Source organism: Sus scrofa, chromosome 3, assembly GCF_054392235.1.
Source record: "Sus scrofa isolate SSC_HxYL_T2T_F1_AM1 chromosome 3, Sscrofa_HxYL_maternal_Yorkshire_Landrace_v2.0, whole genome shotgun sequence".
NCBI lineage: Eukaryota > Metazoa > Chordata > Mammalia > Artiodactyla > Suidae > Sus > Sus scrofa.
In genome coordinates, this window is record NC_139385.1 from 105786610 (window position 1) to 105808482 (window position 21873).

Consider the following 21873-nt stretch of genomic DNA (forward strand, 5'->3'; position numbering starts at 1 on the left):
CAGCCATAGCAATGCCAGATCCGAGCCACATCTTCGACCCACACCACAGCTCATGGCAATGCCAGATCCTTAACACACTGAGCGAGGCCAGGGATTGAACCCACAACCTCATAGTTCCTAGTTGGATTCGTTTCCTCTGCACCAGGACAGGAGCTCCTAGATTCATTTTTGACTTATAATATTTTCAACTTAGGACAGTGGGTTTATAGGAACTATAACCCCCTTATAAGTTTTTTGTTGTTTTCTTTTAGGGGACCCCACCCATGGCATATGGAAGTTCCCAGGCCATGAGTTGAATTGGAGCTGCAGCCACTGGCCTATGCCACAGCTGGATCCTTAATCCACTGAGTGAGGCCAGAGATAGAACCCTCATCCTCATGGGTATTAGCTCGGTTCTTAACCCGCTGAGCCACCGTGGGAACTCCTTTTCTGGAAATTTTTTTTATCAAAAAATACGGTAGTTACAATTTATATCATCTCCAACAAGAGTCTCTTGCAATAGGAAATTCATGTCATTGTCAACAGTAAGCTGCCTGGGTGTTTGATTCTTTCCTTGTACTGCCTCAAAGATGTGTTATATAAGATTATTCCAGGAGTTCCCATCGTGGCTCAGTGGTTAACGAATCCAACTAAGAACCATGAAGTTTTGGGTTCGATCCCCGCCCTTACTCAGTGTGTTAATGATCTGGAATTGCCGTGGGCTGTGGTGTAAGTTGCAGACATGGCTCAGATCCCACGTTGCTGTAGCTCTGGCATAGGCCGGGGCTATAGCTCGGATTAGACTCCAAGCCTGGGAACCTCCATAGGCCATGGATGCCACTCTTGAAAAGATGAAAAAAAAAAAAGATTATTCCAACACTCTCTTTCCCCTGTCAGAGCGCTCTTATTTTTACTGTTTTTCACAGTGGCGATGAATCAGGCGATCCAGAGATGGAGACGGCCTGATGAGGAGATGTCCTCCTACCTCCTAATCCAGCTTCTTCTTTCACACTATTTTTTTTTTTTTTTTGACTCTTTGCCATTTCTTGGGCTGCTCCCGAGGCATATAGAGGTTCCCAGGCTAGGGGTCTAAGTGGAGCTGTAGCTGCCAGCCTACGCCAGAGTCACAGCAACGCCATATCCAAGCCGTGTCTGCAACCCACACCACAGCTCACGGCAACGCCAGATCCTTAACCCACTGAGCAAGGCCAGGGATCAAACCCTCAACCTCATGGTTCCTCGTCGGATTCGTTAACCACTGCGCCACGACGGGAACTCCTCTTCTTTCACACTATTGTATTTGCCATTTGGGGATCCCAGGAGGCACCCTAAAAATGCCAAATCTGAACATGAATTAAAACCTTTCCTTCACAGTCAACAGTGTTTTCTTCCATTTAGATCATCAGAGTATGTTATATAGAACAGAATGACAAACCACCTCCCAAATCTTCTGTCGTCACACAGCCCAAATCCTTGTATACGAAAGCCAACTTTTACTTACTACCATGATTATTGGCTCATAGCGTTTCTGGCCCATGATGTAATTCATGTCGTAATTACATGAATTAAGTGCTGTGGACTGGCCAGCCCAACCAGCCCTCCTAGAATATTGACATGAATTGTGCCAGGGGTTGGCTTGCATAGTCAGTCTTTCCCTTTGACAGCTGCCAGGAAAGTTGGGGGTGGTCATTAGGTACAGGAAAAGGCTGTACAAAGGCAAGTTTCAAAGCCATGAATTCTTGGGAGTTCCCATTGTGGTACAGCAGAAACGAATCCGACTAGGAACCATGAGGTTGTGGGTTCGATCTCTGGCCTTACTCCAGTAGGTTAAGGATCTGGCATTGCCATGAGCTGTGGTGTAGGTCGCAGACGTGGCTTGGATCCTGAGTTGATGTGGCTGTGGTGTAGGCCGCTATTGCAGCTCAGATTGGATCCCTAGCCTGGAAACCTCCGTAGGCTGCAAGTGCAGCCCTAAAAAGCAAAGCAAAGCAAAGCAAAGCAAAAAAAAAAAAAAAAGCCGTGAATTCTTTGCGCTTATCCATGTTAGGTATTTAGTAATTAGGTATTACGCTAATTGAATTTAATCTTTTTTATTTTATTTTTTCCTTCCAGTTTTATTGATATAATTGACATACAGCACTGTATAAGTTTTAGATATAGCATAATGATTTAACTTATATCCATTATGAAATAATTACTGCAATAAGTTTAGCGACCATTCATCACATATAGATAAAAGATACAAGATATTTTTCCCTTGTGATAACTCTTTAGATTTACTCTTTCTCTCTCTCTCTCTCTTTTTTTTTTTTTTTTTTTTTTTTTTCTTTTTAGGGCTGCACCCATGGCATATGGAGGTTCCCATGCTAGGGGTCCAATTGGAGCTACAGCTGCTGGTCTACACCATAGCCACAGCAACGTGGGATCCTTAACCCACTGAGCAAGGCCAGGGATCGAACCTGCAACCTCATGGATTTGTTTCCTCTGCGCCATGATGGGTACTCCTGGATTTACTCTCTTAACAACTTTCATGTATAACATACAGTGATGCTAATTGTATTTATCACACTGTGCATTATATCCCTAATACTTATTCATAACTGGAAACTTGTACTTTTTGACTGCCTTCATCCAATTCCCCCTCCCCTCTGTTAGGTTAATTTTAGAATCCAAGGATGTTTTCCCAGGCAGGACAATGAGGGCTCTGGGATATCTCCCCACCCACCCTCTTCGAGACTGAGATACGTCTCCAAGGGACCTTGAGGGGCCACCCTTAGGGCTGCTTCAGGCCAGATCAGTCACCCTCCTCCCTTCTGGGAGACTCTGCCCCCATTCAATCACAGCCCCAAACTATACCTGAGCAGCTCCTTCCATGTCAAGAGGCCCTGTCCATTTAGATATGAGTGGCCACAAGACCAAAGTGGGAGCTTCTGGAAAGTTCTTCAGTGGCCTAGGGGTTAAGGATTCGGTGGTGTCAACACTGTGGCTTGTTGTCAGAACCGTGGCTCTGGTTCTATCCCAAGCCTGGGCACTTCTGCATGCTGCAGACACAGCCAAAAACATAAAACGAGTGGGGCGGAGTTCCCTTCATGGCTCAGTGGTTACCAACCCTGACTGGGATCCATGAGGACATGGGTTTGATCCCTGGCCTCACTCAGTGGGTCAGGGATCCTGCGTTGCTGTGAGCTGTGGTGTAGGTCGCAGACACAGCTCAGATCCCAATTTGCTGTGGCTGTGGTGTAAGCTGGCAGCTGTAGCTCCAATTGGATCCCTAGCCTGGGAACTTCCATATGCTGCAGGTGCGGCCCTAAAAAGCAAAAAAAAAAAGGGGGGGGGGGCTCCTGCCCCAAGGGTGGTTAGATTCCCCCAGGGACAAATTAGCTCTTATGGATGGCTAGGCACAAAAATGGGCTCCACTAGATTCCTCTTCCCAGGGATTTCAACTAAGAAACACAGAATTTGCTTGTAAACTGTTGAAAATAAGTTGTAAATATAAGGAGGTAAAGAATTGAGCCCTGGGCAAGCCCAAGCCAGGCTGAATCAGCAGGGAGAGGAAGATGTGCAGAGTAGAGATGCCGTTCGCCTTGACACAGGCCCTTGCCTGGGAGACGCTGATGGCCTCCTCCTGCAGCTGGGGCTCCAGCCTTGGAGCTGTGGCCATCCTGCTGGACCCTGGGGGCCAGAGGCTGCCCAGCCTTCTGTTGTCCAGTCCACTGGAAAACAGCCATACATTCAGCTCTGCTCCAAGCCGGCAGTTTCATCTGTGTTCCCAGCATTTATGTAGTTGTGGTGTGCGTCCATCACAGATTTGCAGGTAGAGATGCTCTGATGATAGACTGTGGATTGGCCTCCCCAAGCCACTCAGAACCTCACAGGAAAGGTTTTGATTACAAAGAATAAAAGGATATGTAAGCATTTCTTGAAACATTTTGAGCAGATATAGACACGTTTATAAGGACCTTCCAAGAAAAGTAAGACAAAATACACAATAGCGGTTTTTTGTTGTTATTGTTTTTTGTTTGTTTGTTTGTTTGTTTGTTTTTTTGTCTTTTTGACATTTCTAGGGCTGCTCCTGCAGCATATAGAGGTTCCCAGGCTCAGGGTCTAATATGAGCTATAGCCACCGGCCTTCGCCACAGCCACAGCAACCTGGGGTCCAAGCTGCGTATGCGACTTACACCGCAGCTCATGGCAACGCCGGATCCTTAATCCACTGAGCAAGGCCAGGGATCGAACCCACAACCTCATGGTTCCTAGTCGGATTCGTTAGCCACTGAGCCATGACAGAAACTCCACAATAGCATTTTATAATGAATTCTGTCCTTAAACTTGAATGGAAGAGGCTTGTTTATTAAAATCCTCTTGGCAAAGTTCCCATCATGGCTCAATGGTTAATGAACCCAACTAGCATCCATGAGGACTCGGGTTCCATCCCTGGCCTTGCTCAGTGGGTTAAGGATCTGGCATTGCCATGAGCTATGGTGTAGGTTGCAGACTTGTCTGGGATCCCGAGTTGCTGTGGCTGTGGTGTAGGCCAGCAGCTGCAGCTCCGATTAGACTCCTAGCCTGGGAACCTCCATATGCCGCAGGTGCAGCCCTGGGGGAAAAAAAAAAAAAGACAAAATCCTCTTGGAAATTCTGGTTAAAAAAAAAAAGAAAGAAAGAAAAAGGATGGTATCTAAAATGGACATGCTTTATCCCTTCTCCCCCCACTCTATCTCTGAATAGTAAAGGTAAGTCATCAATCAGTACAGAGAGGTTCATATAAATATTCTGCATAGTTCTTTGAATATAACACAGTCTCTGAAATCTCTCATTCTTCCAGAGGGAACAGAAGGATTCAAACTTTTACCGTTTTCTGAAAAAGAATGTTCTGTCAAAGTAAGTCCCTTTAATTTTACTATGTTCCTTTTATTCATGTCAAGGGTGGTCTGAGTGTACATAGACCCTGAAAAGACTTATCCTAATTAACTAACTAATGACTAAGCAGAGAGTTTTAATTAATTCTTAGAGTAAATACTGTGACTGGAAAAACTCCAGAATGAATAAATACTTCTGTTCACACAGTGGCTGTGATGCTGGAAAGTAACATACCAATTGAAGTTTTTAAAATTAAATATTATTAGAAAAAGGCAGGGAGTTCCCGTCATGGCTCAGCAGTAACAAACCCGACTGGTATCCATGAGGATGTGGGTTCCATCCCTGGCCTCACTCAGTGGGTTAAAGTATCTGGCGTTGCTGTGAGCTGTGGTATAGGTTGCAGATGCGGCTCGGATCCCAGGTTGCTCTGGCTGTGGTGTAGGCCAGCAGCTACAGCTCCAATTCAACCCCTAGCCTGGGAACCTACATATTCTGTGGGCACAGAACAAAGAAAGAAAGAATCATCATAGAAATGCCCTCTATATGAAGAGACTTTTAGGATGTGAATAGTCAGGCTATAATCTATAGGTTAGTGTGTTTGTTTAGCTAATGGCCTGTATAGATCCCACTTTCCTGACTCGATACCCAGGTCCTCCAGCTTAAGTCCTGCTCAATGAAGCCATCCCCTGCCTACCTGGGTTTTAGAATTCACTTTCAGGAGTTCCTGTCATGGCTCAGTGGTAAATGAATATGACTAGGAACCATGAGGTTGTGGGTTCGATCCCTGGCCCTGCTCAGTGGGTTAAGGCTCCGGCATTGCCATGAGCTGTGATGTAGGTCACAGACGCGGTTCTGATCCTGCATTGCTGTGGCTCTGGCGTAGGCCGATGGTTACAGCTCCAATTCAACCCCTAGCCTGGGAACCTCCATATACCGCAGGAGCGGCCCAAGAAATGGCAAAAAGACAAAAAAAAAGAATTCACTTTCATTCATTCATCTCTGACCTCAATTTTTTTTCCTTTCTTTTTTTTCTTTCTTTCTTTCTTTTCTTTTCTTTTTTTTTTTTTTTTTTTTTTTTTGTCTTTTTAGGGCTACACCCGAAGCATATGGATGTTTCCAGGCTAGGGGTTGAATCGGAGCTGTAACTGTTGGCCTACACCACAGCCACAGCAACGCCAGATCCAAGCCATATCTGCGACCTACACCACAGCTCAGGGCAACGCCAGATCCCTTAACCCACTGAGGGAGGCCAGGGATCAAACCCTAGTCCCCGTGGGTCCTAGTCGGATTACTGCTGAGCCACAATGGGAACTCCTCTGAACTCAATTTTAACAGTCTGTGTCCTGTAGTTCAGCTTTTATCACTTTCATTATTTAATTCCTACAATGCTTTTTTTTTAAGTATTGTGCAATACTCAATTTAATGCAATTAAAAATGCTTCTCAGGGAGTTTCCATTGTGGTGCATCGGAAATGAATCCGACTAGTGTCCATGAGGATGCAGGTTCAATCCCTGGCCTCGCCCAGTGGATTGGAGTATCAGAGTTGCCATGAGCTGTGGATAGATCACAGATGTGGCTCAGATCTTGCCTCTGAGATCTATTCACAGCTGTGGCTGTGGTGTAGGCCAACAGCTGAAGCTCTGATTCGACCCCTAGCCTGGGAACTTCCATATGCTGTGAGGGCAGCCCTAAAAAAAAAATTCTCAGGAGTTCCCTCAGGGCCTAGCAGTTAAGGATTTGCTGGATTTGATCCCTGGTCTGGGAACTTTCACATGCCATGGACAGGGCTAAAAAAAATGCCTCTCGTGCCTCTTCCTTTTTTTCTCTATTTTTGTCTTTATTTAAAATGTTTTTTAATTTAAAAAATTTTTAATTGAAGTATAGTTGATTTACAAATTTGTGTTAGTTTGAGGTATATAGCAAAGTGATTCAGTTATACACACATGCGTGTGTGTGTGTGTGTATTCTTTCTCAGATTCTTTTCTATTATGGGGTTATTACAAGATATTGAATACACTTCCCTGAGCTATACAGTAGGTCCTTGTTGTTTATCTATTTTATACATAGTAGTGTGTATCTGTTATTCCCAAACTCCTTTTCTCTATTTCTGTCATTGCATTCTTTAGTATATTTAATAATCAGAATTTCAGGTTTAGTGACATGTGTCACTGTGAAAAATAAAATTTGAAAAGTTTACCATTCTTTTAAAATTGATTATCAAGGACTTCCTGTTCATAGCTCAGGGGTTAATGAATCCGACTAGGAACCATGAGGACGCGGGTTCCATCCCTGGCCTCGCTCAGTGGGTTAAGGATCTTGTGTTGCCATGAGCTGTGGTGTAGGTCACAGACGCAGCTTGGAGCCCGCATTGCTGTGGCTCTGGCGTAGGCCGGCGGCTACAGCTCGGATTGGACCCCTAGCCTGGGAACCTCCATATGCTGCGGGAGTGGTCCTAAAAAAGGCAAAAAGACCAAAAAAAAAAAACTGATTATCGAAAGATATAAACTCTAATGACAAGATAAATAAGTACTAGGGATATAATGTACAACATGACTAAACTTATTGTGGTCATCATTTCATTATGTATTAAGTCAAACCATTATACTGTACACCTTAAATTTATTCAGTACTGTGTGTCAATTATATGTCAATAAATCTGGAAGAAAAAAGAGATAGAAAAAGAATTAACTGATTCATTGATTCATCAGTCTCTACATTTATTGTTATTAAAACTGTGTGAGATGTTAGAGAAAACAATTATTAATGTTACTTATAGAAGAATAAACCATAATGATGGGAATTTGGGAAAAAGGAGAAAAGTCAACATAGGAACTGGTTTATGAATTGCCTTTTTCCACCAAGTCAGTCCGTTGATACAGTCAAGTTAATTTATTCCGAGCAGGCGTGTGTCAACATTTTGCTGAAAAACAAGTGCAGTGTACTGAACTGACCTGTACTTTAAAAAAAATACTGAAAGCTGAATGGAAGCATCCCAGATCCCTAAAGGCCAATTCATGGAAGGATCAGTTAGTTCAATGCCCAAACTACATTCAGTTTGCCAAATGTGTGATTACCGAAAACTTTTCCTCTTAAAAATATCCAATGAATATTAAGTTATTTTTAGAATATTACAGGGAGTATTTTTATTCAAGATATTCTTCAAGATAATTTTGTCACATTCTGGAGTTCCTGTCATGGCACAGTGCAAACAAATCCAACTAGGAACCATGAGGTTTCGGGTTCAATCCCTGGCCATGCTCAGTGGGTTAAGGATCTGGCATTTCCATGTAGGTCGCAGACGCAGCTCCGATCCCGCATTGCTGTGGCTGTGGTGTAGGCCAGCAGTTTCAGCTCCGATTTGACCCCTAGCCTGGAAAACTCCATATGCCTCAAGTGCAGCCCTAAAAAAAAAAAAAAGATAATTTGTCACATTCTAATTTAAAACATTTGTATTCAATATATTCTAGAATGTATTTTTCTTCATGAATATGAATATATTCCCTAAATATATTCACTTCTGTTGCTTTCAAAACACCTTGAAATGCTAGTAAGATAAATTAACCTTTCTGTTAATTGGAAAGCTAAACTCACAAAAATGTACGGAAAATTCTCAGTGGTCAAAAACTTAAGAGGGAAGAGTTCCCATTGTGGCTCAGTGGGTTAAGAACCCGACTAGTCTCCATGAGGATGTGGGTTTGTTTCCTGGCCTTTCCCAGTGGGTTACAGATCCAGCGTTATACAACCCGTGGTGTATGTTGCTGATATGGCTCGGGTCCAGTGTTGCTATGACTATGGTGTAGGCCGGCAGCTGCAATTCCAATTTGACCCCTAGCCTGGGAACTTCCATATGCCACAGGCATGGCCCTAAAAAAAAAAAAAAAAAAAAAAAATTAATTAATTAATTAATTAAGAGGGAGTTTAACTGGGGGTGGGGGGGTGGGAGGTGTGAATCGAATGAGCTTAGGCAGAGCTTGGGGGTTTACTGGTCTCAGGATCCAAAGACTGAGTTTTAATGGACTTATAGCAGCAGAAGAAACTTTGGGTTAACAAGAATGGACAGATTGACTTGACACACAAAGTTAGAACTCTGAAAGCATTATCCCTTTGGTGAAAGTATATACTGGAAGCAAAATCTGCAGAAAGGCACAGGAAAACAGAATGTCCTGGTGTAATCTCTTGATTTGGTGTAAAAAAAATTCCCCTGAGATTTCAAAATCCTAGTTTGCCCTTACTCAGGTCCAAAGTTCAATCTTTTTTTATTTTTTTTTTTTTAACTGAAGTTTAGTTGATTTACAGTTTTGTATTCGTTTCAGGTGTAGAGTTCAATCTTATACTAATGATGGAAACCAGGGGCCTACAAGTTGAAAAATCAACTTACAAATGGGTACCAACTGGATCCCTGCCCTGGGAACGTCCACATGCCACAGGTGCAGCAAAAATAAATAAATAAATAAATAAAAATAAAAAGGGTACCAAGCAGATAGAAGCAAACACAAAATCTCCTTGAAAGAAACATACCCTCTACCTGGACCACACAGGATTCCCATAGACAAAACTCCAAAAATGTGAGCTCATCGTGTAAAATCGTAGGAGGAAATCATCACCAGGAGAGATTGCTGAGAAACTCTGAGGAGGGAAGCGGTGCAAACCTTACTTAACAGGACAGCCTCAAACTGGCACGAATATTACACAGTTACAAACCTCCAGGAGTTCCCGTCATGGCTCAGCAGTTAACAACCCAACTCGTATCCATGAGGACGTGGATTCGACCCCTGGCCTCACTCAGTGGGTTAAGGATCCTGTGTTCCCCTGAGCTGTGGTGTAGGTTGCAGACTTGGCTCAGATCTGGCGTTGCTGTGGCTGTGGTGGAGGCTGGCAACTGCAATTCTGATTCAACCCCTAGCCTGGGAACCTCCATATGCCACAGATGCGGCCCTGAAAAGACAAAACAAAAAACAAAAAACAAAACTCCAAATGGTCAGAAGAATCTGTCAGTGTTTGAAATTGCTTCCTTTGTTTACCCTGACCAGCCTATTCAAGAGCACGCTTTACAGACGAGACTCTGCTAGGTGACAGCTGAACAGTCAGCCTCCCCCCACCCAAAGGTCAAACCGAAAAACCTGGAAGTTTACTGTGCCCAGAGTGTCTTTAGTTTTTTTCCCCTCTCTTTTAAAGCCCTTTTTGTGAAGAGGCTAGTGACTGTTCTTAAAATAGCGAGTCTGTCATTTGCATGCAGATAACTAAATGTCTCTGAGGTATGCTTTGACAGAGTCAAAAGGATAAACACAGCAACAGGACCTGACCACAATAACTTCAGATAATAGAATCACCAGACGACCACAGAACCAGGTTCATTCGCCCCACACGCAGCAAGCCAAATGCTGAGACAAGGAGGTTTGCAGCTGAGAAAGGATTTATTCACGAGGCAGCCAAGCTAGGAGACTGGAGAACAAGCCTCAGATCCTCCTCCTTAAAGGCGAGGGACTTGGGATATTTATGAGATAAAGAAGCAGGGTGGGGAGTTCCTGCTGTGGCACAGTGGGTTAAGGACCTGGTGTTGCAGCAGCTGCAGCTCAGACTCGTTCCCTGGCCTGGGAACTTCCGTATGCCATGAGTGAAGGAAAAAGAAAGAAGAAGCAGTGTGGTCTGAGGCAAAGGGAAAAGGGATTGAGATAAGAAAAAGGTGAAGTAGGAGTTCCTGTCGTGGCGAAGTGGTTAACGAATCCGACTAGAAACCATGAGGTTGCGGGTTCTATCCCTGACCTTGCTCAGTGGGTTAAGGATCCAGCATTGCTCTGAGCTATGGTGTAGGTTGCAGACGCGGCTAGGATCCCTCGTTGCTGTGGCTTTGGCATAGGTGGGTAGCTACAGCTCCGATTAGACCCCTGGCCTGGAAACCTCCATATGCCATGGGAGTGGCCCCAGAAAAAAGACCAAAAAAAAAAAAAAAAAAAAAAAAAGTGAGGTAATTATTGTTCTGTGTAGGTGTATCTGAGTTACACGCTTCTTCATGGGACACGCGTTCAGAAATTGGAGGCGTTAGTCTGAACGGAAGGTGGAGTTTTTGGTCCTCTGACATCCGATGGACTCTTGCACAGGCTCAGTTGAATGGCCAGTTTGAACTGGGCAAGATTAGCTCCCTCTTCCTGAAAATAATGTAATCAGCTGTCACTAGAGCAACCCCTGTGTCAGAGGTTTCATCTATAGGGGGTGGTTAAAGCAATCTAGTGACATATTGTCCAACCTACGTGAAGCTTGGAGAGTATGCAATTTGCAAGAACAATTTAAGCAAGATGGTTAGTGAAGGCAATTTACGACTCGTTGTGTATTAAGCAAATTATATTTCAAGTAATCTGATGACTGCCCTCAGTTTTAAGACTATTAAAAAAATGTACTTAAAATAATTAGACTTGGAGTTCCTGTGGCTCAGTGGTAATGAATTTGACTAGTATCCAAGAGGACTTGGGTTTGATTCCCTCGCCTTGCTCAGTGGGTTAAGGGTCCAGCATTGCTCTGAGCTGTGGTGTAGGTGGCAGACACGGCTCCAAACTGGCGTTGCTGCGGCTGTGGCGTAGACCAGCAGCTAAAGCTCCTATTTGACCCCTGGTCTGGGAACATGGGTGTGGCCCTATAAATAATAATAATAATTAGACTTATCCCTAAGTATTTTGTTTTGGGATGCTATGTAATGGTATTTTTTTTTTTTTTGTCTTTTTGCCATTTCTTGGGCCATTTCTTTGCCATTTCTCCATACTCTTGCAGTATATGGAGGTTCCCAGGCTAGGGGTCTAATCAGAGCTGTAGCCGCTGGCCTACGCCACAGCCACAGAAACACAGGATCCAAGCCGAGTCTGCAACCTACACCACAGCTCACGGCAACACCAGATCCTTAACCCACTCAGCAAAGCCAGGGATCGAATCCGTGTCCTCATGGATACTAGTTGGGTTTGTTAATCGCTGAGCCACGATGGGAACTCCCCGTAATGGTATTTTTTAAATTTTGTTTTCCACAAGTGCATTGCTACTATATAGGAATACCATTGATTACTGTATTAGCCTTGCTAAATTCATTTAATAGTTCTAGTAGCTTTCTATAGATTCTTCAGAAGCATTTTCCATTTGCATGGTTATGTTATCTGTGAGTCAAGACCATTTTCCTTTCCAGTCTCTGTGGCTTTTATACCTTTTTTTTTGCAGTGGCTTGATACTCTAGTGTATAGTGAATAGAAGAGTTGAAGGTGGGAGTTCCTGGTGTGGCTCAGTGGGTTAAGAACCCAACATAAAGTCCACAAGGATGTGGGTTTGACCTCTGGCCTCACTCAGTGAATTATGCCACAAGCTGCAGCATAAGTCGAAGATATGCCTTGAATCTGGTGTTATGACCTACAGTGCTCATGGCAACGCCAGATCCTTAATCCACTGAAATAGGCCAGGGATTGAACTCACATATTCACGGACACTATGTTAGGTTCTTAACCCACTGAGCCACCACAGGAACTCCAATTATTTTAAAATTTTTATTATCATTATTTTTTTTGCCACTCCCGGGGCATGCAGAATTTCCTGGGCCAGGGATCAAACGAGTGCCACAACAGTAAAAATGCTGGATCCTTAACCTGCTAAGCCACCAGGGAACTCCAAAAAAAGACCTTTAAAAGACATGTTCATGGGATTAACAATGAGATCCTGCTGTGTAGCACTGGGAACTATGTCTAGTCACTTATGATGGAGCATGATAAGGTGCGAAAATAGAATGTATACATGTATGTGTAACTGGGTCACCATGCTGTACAGTAGAAAAAAAATTGTATTGGGGAAATCACCATTAAGAAAAAAAAAGAGGAGTTCCTGTCATGGCGCAGTGGTTAACGAATCCGACTAGGAACCATGAGGTGGCGGGTTCGGTCCCTGCCCTTGCTCAGTGGGTTAACGATCCGGCGTTGCCGTGAGCTGTGGTGTAGGTCACAGACGTGGCTCGGATCCCGCGTTGCTGTGGCTCTGGTGTAGGCTGATGTCAACAGCTCCGATTCAACCCCTAGCCTGGGAACCTCCATATGCCGCGGGAGCAGCCCAACAAATGACAAAAGACAAAACAAAACAAAACAAACAAACAAACAAACAAAAAACAACAACAACAACAACAACAAAAAAAAAAAAGAAAAAAAAAGAAGTGTTCATGCAAGAGAAACAAATCCAGGAGAAACTTCAAGAGATATGGGATGTCAAGGCGATCAAATATTTTGATAAATGTATTGCTTTAAAAAAATTTTAAGCCAAGACTGAAGAAGAGAATGTTTATTCAGAATGACTAATGTCAAAAATTCCAAACAAGAACTATATGACGGAGGAGAAGAGGGAAACAAAAAGCATGTTAAGAAGTGCTAATGCATTTAGCTTGTTAAGAGGAAGATACATATGTTTATTTATTTATTTCTTTTTTTTTTCTTTTTAGGGCTGCACCCTTTACATATGGATGTTCCCAGGCTAGGGGTCTAATTGGAGCTACAGCTGCCAGCCCACACCACAGCCACAGCCACAGTAACTCGGGATCCGAACCTCGTCTGCAACCTACACCACAGCTCACAGCAATGTCAGATCCTTAACCCACTGAGGGAGGCCAGGGATCGAACCCGAAACCTCATGGTTCCTAATTGGATTCATTTCCGCGATGGGAACTCTGGAAGGTATATATGTTTAGAACTTTAAAAAATCAACAGTTGTGGGAATTTTCATCTGGGTGATATGTTCTTTGATAAGACTTAGGAAGAAGTGTGGTCACTGACTGCAAATGGGCATCATTTCATCCACCCCAGTTTATAGTATATCTGAAAAACAACATCCCAACAGAAGCCAGAATTCTAAGCTTTTAACGCCATGTTGTGCCTTCATCAGAAATATGAGGAGTTCCCATTGTGGCTTAGTGGGTTAAGAACCCGACAGAGTCTCTGTGAGGATGTGGGTTCAATCCCTGGCTTGCTCAGTGGGTTAAGGATCTGGTGTTGCCACAAGCTGCAGCTTAGGTCACAGACGTGGCTCGGATCTGACATTGCTGCGACTGTGGTGCAGGCCTGGAGCGGCAGCTCTGGTTCAACTCCTACCCTGAGAACTTCCATATACCTCAGGTCTGGCCCTAAAATGAAAAAAACAAAACAAACAAAAAAAAAAACAACGAAGTATGAATAAGAGATGGAGAACCACAAAGCCCTACCCCCAGTGCCTTGATTAAGCAGATTTTACTGATATCAGTATCTTGAATTGCACTCTTGTAGTTATCTTGAACTTCTTATGCTTCTTCCTTCTGTCCTTGGATCCCTTGCTGCTGGTACTATTAGCTGAGCCAGCAGGAAGCCAGCTGACCAGGGAGGCTGGGAAAAGCAACTCACTGGCGGTCAGTCCCCTTGCGAGGCAGACTGCAGGAGGGGAAGGGTGAGGAATGGCATTGGAGGCAAATATGCCTAGGACAGGACACCCCTGTGGATTCTGCATGTGTTACTGATGTCCAAAGTCCTGCCATGACCTCTCATTGTCAGGTGGATCTACTTGGCATTTCCCTCTTCCCAGTCACCAGGTCTCACCTGATGCTTTGCCCTCATGCCCAGCTCTCTTGGAGAACCAGGCTGGGTCCCAAGAGATTGGGCTGGGTCCCAAGAGATTGAGGGTTTTGAGGATGTCTTCCTAGACATCACCCTCAGTTTTGCGTGTCCACTGTTCTGAGCCCCACGGGGCTTGCCATCCCCTGGAAAACACCCAGGAGAAGATGGGGACTCTACCCTGGTTTCCTCTCAAACCCAGCCCAACTCAGAAGTCCTTGAACAAGTTTTGAATTTTTTTTTTTCAGGGCTGCACCTGTTCCCAGGCTAGGAGTTGAATAGAAGCTGCAGCTGCCAGCCTACACTACATCCACAGCAATGTCATATCCAAACCACATCTGTGACCTACACCACATCTCGGGGCAACACCAGATCCTTAACCCACTGAGGGAGGCCAGAGAATGAACTCACATCTTCCTGGATACTTAACCCCATGAGCCACAATGGGAACTCCCAGCTTGGGATCACTTTTAAAGGGATTCTGCCCCAAAGAGTGTCTGTTGGATGCTAGGGAAAACCAGATACTGAGAGAGGACCAGGAGCCTTCTGTAAGAGAGGTGCTGCCCCTGTCAGGGGAACTGCAGTGAGGGCTCCAGAAGGGGGGTCACACAAAAGCACCCAGCACTGAACATCTGTCAGGTGGAGGGGAACGAAGAGCCGACTTATTATAAGAACTTCCTTATCCCCCTTACCACTCCCCAGTCCATCCCCACCCTCAACCCTGGTGTGGTCATAAACAGCAGATAGCAAGAGGGGGAAGATTTGGTGACTGAGAAAGAGGAACTTAGTTCTTTATTAGACAGCATTTTGGTTTTATTTATTTATTTTTTTCCTAGCCACATCCATGTATAATTTAGGCACTTTTTTTTTTTTTTTTGGTATTTTTTGTATTTTAGGGCTGCGCCTTCAGCATATAGAAGTTCCCAGGCTGGGGGTTGAATCAGAACTCTAGCTGCCCATCTACACCACAGCCACAGGAACACAGGATCCTTAACCCACTGAGTGAGGCCGGGGATACTAGTCAGGTTCATTACCACTGAGCCACAACGGGAACTCCCCACAAAACAATTTTTAATTAAAATTCAAGAAATGTGCATTAACCATTATACACAAGCAAATAATTTTGCAGCCTGTACTATTCTAATTAGACATTCTCCAGTTTCAGTTGAGCCTTCAACTCAGTCTTCTGCTTCCTCTAGGCAGCTTACTTTCCTAGTTATGCAATGATGATTTCAAACTTTGACTCACTCAGCCTACCTGCCCTTCCCCCAATCATGACACTCGCAGAAAATAGCCATGCCTCCCAAATTTCAGGTTAATACTCATCTGGGCTTTGTATCCATTCTCTCCTGCCTCCTCAATAACCGTATTCTTTTAATTTGGTCCACTCTGCTCTTTTCCATCATCTATGCTGGCTCCTTCTCCAAAGGATCTAAGCATACACAAGGTCTGCCATCTTTTTTTTTTTTTTTTTTTTTTGGCTTTTTAGGGCCACACCCATGGCATATGGAAGTTCTCAGGCTAAGGGTCAAACTGGAGCTGCCTACACCACAGCCACAGAAACGCCGAATCTGAGCTGTGTCTGTGACCTACCCCACAGCTCATGGCACCACCGGATCCTTCACCCACTGAGCGAGGCCAGGGATCGAACTCTCTTGGATACTAGTTGGGTTTGTTTTTGCTGAGCCACGGTGGGCACTCCCAAGGTCTTCAATCTTAAAGACAACCCTTCTCAATTCTGTGTTCCCTTCCATATACTTTCCCTCGCAGCCAATGCTTGAAAGGCTTGCCTGTACTTGCTGTACCCAGACTTACCTACCACCCATTGTACTTTGGCTGCTGCCCAGCACGCCACATAAACTGTTCTCCTAGCCCCCAGTGGCCTCACACTGATGAGTCCAATTCACATTTGGGTCCACATCTTGCTCCATCTGTGTATCACTTAGGAATGCTTTGGACTGCAAGTAACTCTTATCGACTGAAAAAAAATGCACAACCTGAAAGTTAAGAATTATGTTTTATTTGGCAGACTTTCTGAGGACTTCAAGCCCAGGAGATAGCCTCTCAAATAACTCTAAGAGACTACTCTGAAGAGGTAAGGGAGTAGTTCCCGTCGTGGCTCAGTGGTTAACGAATCTGGCTAGGAACCATGAGGTTTCGGGTTCGATCTCTGGCCTCACTCAGGGGTTTAAGGATCCACCGTTGCCATGAGCTGTGGTGTAGGTTGCAGACGTGGCTTGGATCCTGCGTTGCTGTGGTTGTGGCGTAGGCCGGTGGCTAAGCTCCAATTAGACCCCTAGCCTGGGAACATCCATATGCTGAGGGAGCGGCCCAAGAAATGGCAAAGAAAAAAAAAAAAAAAAAAAAAGAGGTAAAGGAGGAGCTAGGACGTATGAGAGTTTTGAAACAACACCACCAAAAAAAAACAGGTAGTTGGACACAACCACTTGGAAAAACTTTTGGCACCCTCTAATAAAGCCAAACATCTGCATTCCCTTCAAGCCAGGAGTTTTACTCCTAAGTAAATGCCTGGCAGAGATATGAACAGATGTGCAAGAAAAGACATGTTCTACAATGTTCGAAGCAGCATAGTTTCTAACAGCCCCAAATTGGAAACCACCCAGATGTCCACTGATGGTGGAAGGAAAGAGGGACTAGCACACGGAAATGAGGATTAAGGCTCTAAATCTGCATATTAGGAATGACTCTCAAAACCGTGATGAGTAAGAGAAGTCACAGACAAATGAGAATGTACTGTGCGATTCCCTTTATAGAAAATACAAAAACAGGTAAAACTGCTCTGAGACATGAGGAGTCAGGATAGCAGTTACCTTGACGGGGGAGGATGGTGCTTGGAAGGGAGCTCAAGGGGGCCTCCTAGGCCGTAGCTGATACTCTGTTTCTTCATCAGGGGGCTGTTTCCATGGGAGTATTCCATTTTGGAAAATGTATGGATCTGTATGCTTTTCTTTTTTCTTTTTCTTTTTTTTCTTTTCTTTCTTTTTTTTTTTTGTCTTTTTGCCTTTTCTAGGGCCACTTCCCGTGGCATATGGAGGTTCCCAGGCTAGGGGTCCAATCGGAGCTGTAGCCACCGGCCTACACCAGAGCCACAGCAACATGGGATCCTTAACCCACTGAGCAAGGCCAGGGATCGAACCCACAACCTCATGATTCCTAGTGGGATTTGTTAACCACTGCACCACAATGGGAACTCCATGGATCTGTATGCTCTTCTAATGTACACTTTTGTGTATATGTTGTGAAATAATAAGACAAAATATACATATTTGGTATATATATATTTTTACTAAAATATATAGAGCTACTGAAATGCTTACAATTTCATAAGTGATAAGAGCCCTAGGAGCATCTTTAGCTCTAATATTGGGCCTTGGATCCTGGCTCCTGACAGTTTTTCTTTTTTCTTTCTTTTTATTTTTTTGGCTGCACCCATAGCATGCGGATGTTCCCAGGGCCAGGGATCAAGCCCGTGCCACGGCAGTGTCCATAGCCGCAGAAGTGACAATGCCTCATCCTGTGAAGATCGCTGGCTAGGAAACCAGGGTCCTCCTTGATAGTTTTTAAATCTCTTAGCATGTCCGAGGTGATAGGAATGTCCTTTGTTCTGCAGTGACCCTTGGTGGGCTGTACCCACTAGCCTCCAAGAAGGGGAGATGGACTGGAGATGGAGTTATGATTGATTGTGCCTCCATAAAAATCCCAATAGGGCAGGGTTTGGAAAGCTTCTGGGTTAGTGAACACATCCATGTGTCTGCAGGGCGGGGCACCCCAGCTCCAAAGGGACCAAGGCTCTTATGCTTGGGGCAACCTTAGACCTATGTATTTGCTCATCTGCACCCTTTATGATATCCTATATTATATAATAAACTGGTAAATTTAAGTGTTTTCCTGAGTGCTGTGAGCTGTTCTGGCAAATGATCAAATCCCAGGAAGGCATCATGGAAACCTCCATTTTGAAGCCAAGTCAGATGGAAGCCATGGGGGTCTAATACTGGTGCTTGGCATCTAAAATGAGGGGCAGTCTTTTTTTTTTTTTTTTTTTTTTTTCCTTTTAGGGCTGCACGCGCAGCATATGGAGGTTCCCAGGCTAGGGGTCAAATCAGAGCTGCAGCTGCCAGCCTATACCACAGCCACAGCAACACAGGATCTGAGCCGCATCTGTGACCTACACCACAGCTCCAGGCTTGAGATTTTAGGGACACATGATTTCCTCAAGCATTTGTTAGACTTCCGGTCAATTCCCTTTTTTTTTTTTTTTTTTTTTTTTTTTTGCTGTGTAGGGCTGCACCTAAAAAGGGCCCCATATGAAAGTTCCCAGGCTAGAGGCTGAATCAGAGCTGCAGCTGCTGGCCTATACCACAGCTATAGCAAGGCCAGATTCAAATAGAGTCTGAACCTATGCCACAGCTCACAGCAATGCCAGATCCTTAACTTACTGATCGAGGCCAGGGATCAAACCCACATCCTCATGTGTATGAGTCAGGTTCTTAACCTGCTGAGCCACAATGGTAACTCCTGCAATCAAATAATTTATCTAGGGAGTCTTTAAATGATTTTCTGATGAAAGATTAAAAATTTTCCCCAAGTAATTAATTTACTTACTTAGATTTTTTTTTTTTTAATTAAAGCAGCACTGGAGTTGCCTTCCTGGCTCAATGGGTTAAGGATCTGGCATTGCCATGAGCTGTGGTGCAGGTCACAGATGGGACTGGGATCCTGCGTTGCTGTGGCTGTGGCATAGGCTGGCAGCTACAGCTCTGGTTCAACCCCTAGCCTGGAAACTTCCATATACTTCGGGTGCCACCCTGAGGGGAAAAAAAAAAATTAAAGCAGTACAAAAAGGTATAAATTGAGGTTATTTCCACCTCTTTTCTCTAATAGTTTTCTCCTTGAAGAACAAGAAGGGACTTCTCATCGTGGCACAGTGGAAACAAATCTGACTAGGAACCGTGAGGTTGTGGGTTCGATCCCTGGTCTTGCTCAGTGGGTTAAGGAGCCCATGTTTCTATGGCTCTGGTGTAGGCTGGTGGCTACAGCCCTGATTAAACCCTAACCTGGGAACCTCCATATGCCGTGGGAGTGGCCCTAGAAATGGCAAAAAGACAAAAAAAAAAATAATAAAATAAATAAATAACAAGGAAAACCAAATATTAGCCTATTTAAGTCTTCTAGGGGGTGATCTTTGTGTGCACCATTGCAGCGGAGGCAATTCAAACACAGCAGGCAGACATGGCACCTCTAGCCCATCCTCACTACCTCAGGCCTCCACCTTATCTCCTGATAAAGCTCCCTCTTCATTGTCTCCATTGGTGTTGGCTTTGGCTTTGTATTCAAAGAAAATTGTTTATTTCAATCCAGAAAGACTCCAAATTGTGGGACTCAGCCAATTTAGGTCATAAGCTGCAGGTAAGATGTTGCTCTCTTACCAAGGTCTTATTTTCTTTAATCTCTGCTTTCAAATCAGTTATCTCTAATCTGGATTCGCCACTGTCTTGAAGGACTTTGCTGAAAGGTACTTCAAAAAAAAAAAAAAAAAACATCCAACACTCACTAATGTTCTATATTGTTTCTGAGCTTCCTCGGGCCATACAACTTTGGGCATGTGGGTTTTCCCCAAGGTCCAGCAAGTGACAGCAGCTCAACACTTTCAATTTGCTTAACAAGTTGGTCACCAACTTTCCCACTTAGAATAGAGCCTTAACCTGTGGCTACCTTGCCCTTCAGTTAACCAATTCCACATTTTAGTGTCTGGTTTTATGTCTTACTTATGGGACCAAATTATTTTCCTGTTAGGAATCTGTTCAGCTACAAGTTATAAAACATGCAACCTAGAGAGGGCTTACACAAACGTATTGTCTCATGGACTAGAATGGGGCAAGAATGGAGACGGGGAGGTCAGTTGGGAAGGTCTCACCTAGTCTAGGTAGTAGATGATTGTTTCTTGATGTCAATGATATCTCAATAAAGTTTTTTTGGGGGGGAACCACTAGAATTTGGCTTGAAAAAAGTGAATGGCAGTGACATTTACTAAAATGGGCAAAACAGGGTGGTACATGTTTGGAGGTGAAAATTGATATATCAGGGGGGCCAAGTTAAATGTATGCTAGTTAGACACTCATGTGGAGATATCACTGAGCTTGTTGAAAGAAGAGACCATGTCTTGTTTGTATTTGAATTAGTAAGAGTTTCTTCAGGGACTTTGGGATCCTGGAATTTTTCTCTAGGGTAGGGTTGACAGATTTCAAACTCAGTTGAAGGTGGGAAAAGGAATGAGTCATGATCAGTAGCAGTTGTCCCGATCAACTTGCAGGGCCCTGATCTCCTAAAGCAGACTGCAGGGAGTGTTCTGGGATCATCTACTTAATCACTTTCTTTCTCTGTCTCTCCCTTTCTGGATCCAGGCTCACATGAAAATGACTATGTAGGAGTTGCCGTCGTGGCTCAGCGGTTAACGAACCTGACTTGCACCCATGAGGACGTGGGTTCGATCCCTGCCTTGCTCAGTGGGTTAAGGATCAGGCATGAGGTGTGGTATAGGTTGAAGATGTGTCTCGTATCTGGCATTGCTGTGGTGTAGGCCAGTGGCTTCAGCTCCCATTGGACTCCTAGCCTGGGGAACTCCATATGCCTCAGGTGCGGCCCTAAAAAGACTGAAAAAAAGGAAAAAAAAAAAAAAGATTATGTATCTTTATGGGCACAAATGGGAGAAGGAATTTTAAAAATGACAGTCCTACATTCACTTACCCATCTGATCAATAGCCATTCACTGAACAGTCTTATATAGGAGAAAAGGTATAAGGGCAGAAGCATATGGGGCTTATCTGTTTGTTTCCTTTGTTAGTGGATCAGTTTTTTGGGAGTGCTTTTTCCTGTCTTGAATGATGGCTGATTTCACAAACCGCACAGGTAAAGTGGTATTTGAACTGGGCTGCCCATAAAATCTTGGTGGGACTCATATACAAGTGAATGTGTATTGTAGACGATGCAGCTTGCAGAATGGAGCAATCAGAGGCTGCACGTAGGCCAGTCTTGGAAACGAGGGATCCAAGGCCAGCTCCAGTGTTTTTGGCTGTTTCGTCATGAGAAGAATTAAAATTCCTTACTGCTGACTAAAAGAAAAACGTACAACATAGAAGTTGTGAGTTAAAAGTTTTATTAAGGGAACTTACTGGGGACTATAGTGGAGGAGACAGCTTCTCGGCTCTGAGGATCTGCTCTCAAGAGGTAAGGAACAAGCTAGGATATATATGAACTCTTTTGAGGGGAAAGACATCTAGTCAAGCATCAAAAGATTGCTGCTAATCGCAAAGAACAGACATCTCAAATTAATGCTTTTAGTGTCATTCTATGAAAGAGAAGATGCAAGAATATGGGGTCAGTTGAGAATTTTCCTTAGAGATACAGCTTAACTGAAGCCAGTATA

The 21873-nt window shown here is 44.1% G+C and overlaps 1 long non-coding RNA gene across 2 annotated transcripts in view; it reads left to right on the forward strand.

Annotated features, from left to right (window-relative positions):
• The window catches only part of LOC146404827 (uncharacterized), a 28638-nt gene extending 7555 nt beyond the window's left edge, over window positions 1-21083 (forward strand). Inside the window, exons 2-4 of one of the 2 annotated variants that reach the window (XR_014842002.1) lie at window positions 4805-4860; window positions 16459-16524; window positions 20852-21083. This is a non-coding gene — a long non-coding RNA (uncharacterized LOC146404827). Of the gene's footprint in view, window positions 1-4804; window positions 4861-9152; window positions 9274-16458; window positions 16525-20851 lie in introns of those variants that run through there. The other variant, XR_014842001.1, reaches the window with a different exon arrangement.
• The last annotated feature ends 790 nt before the right edge of the window (window positions 21084-21873 follow it).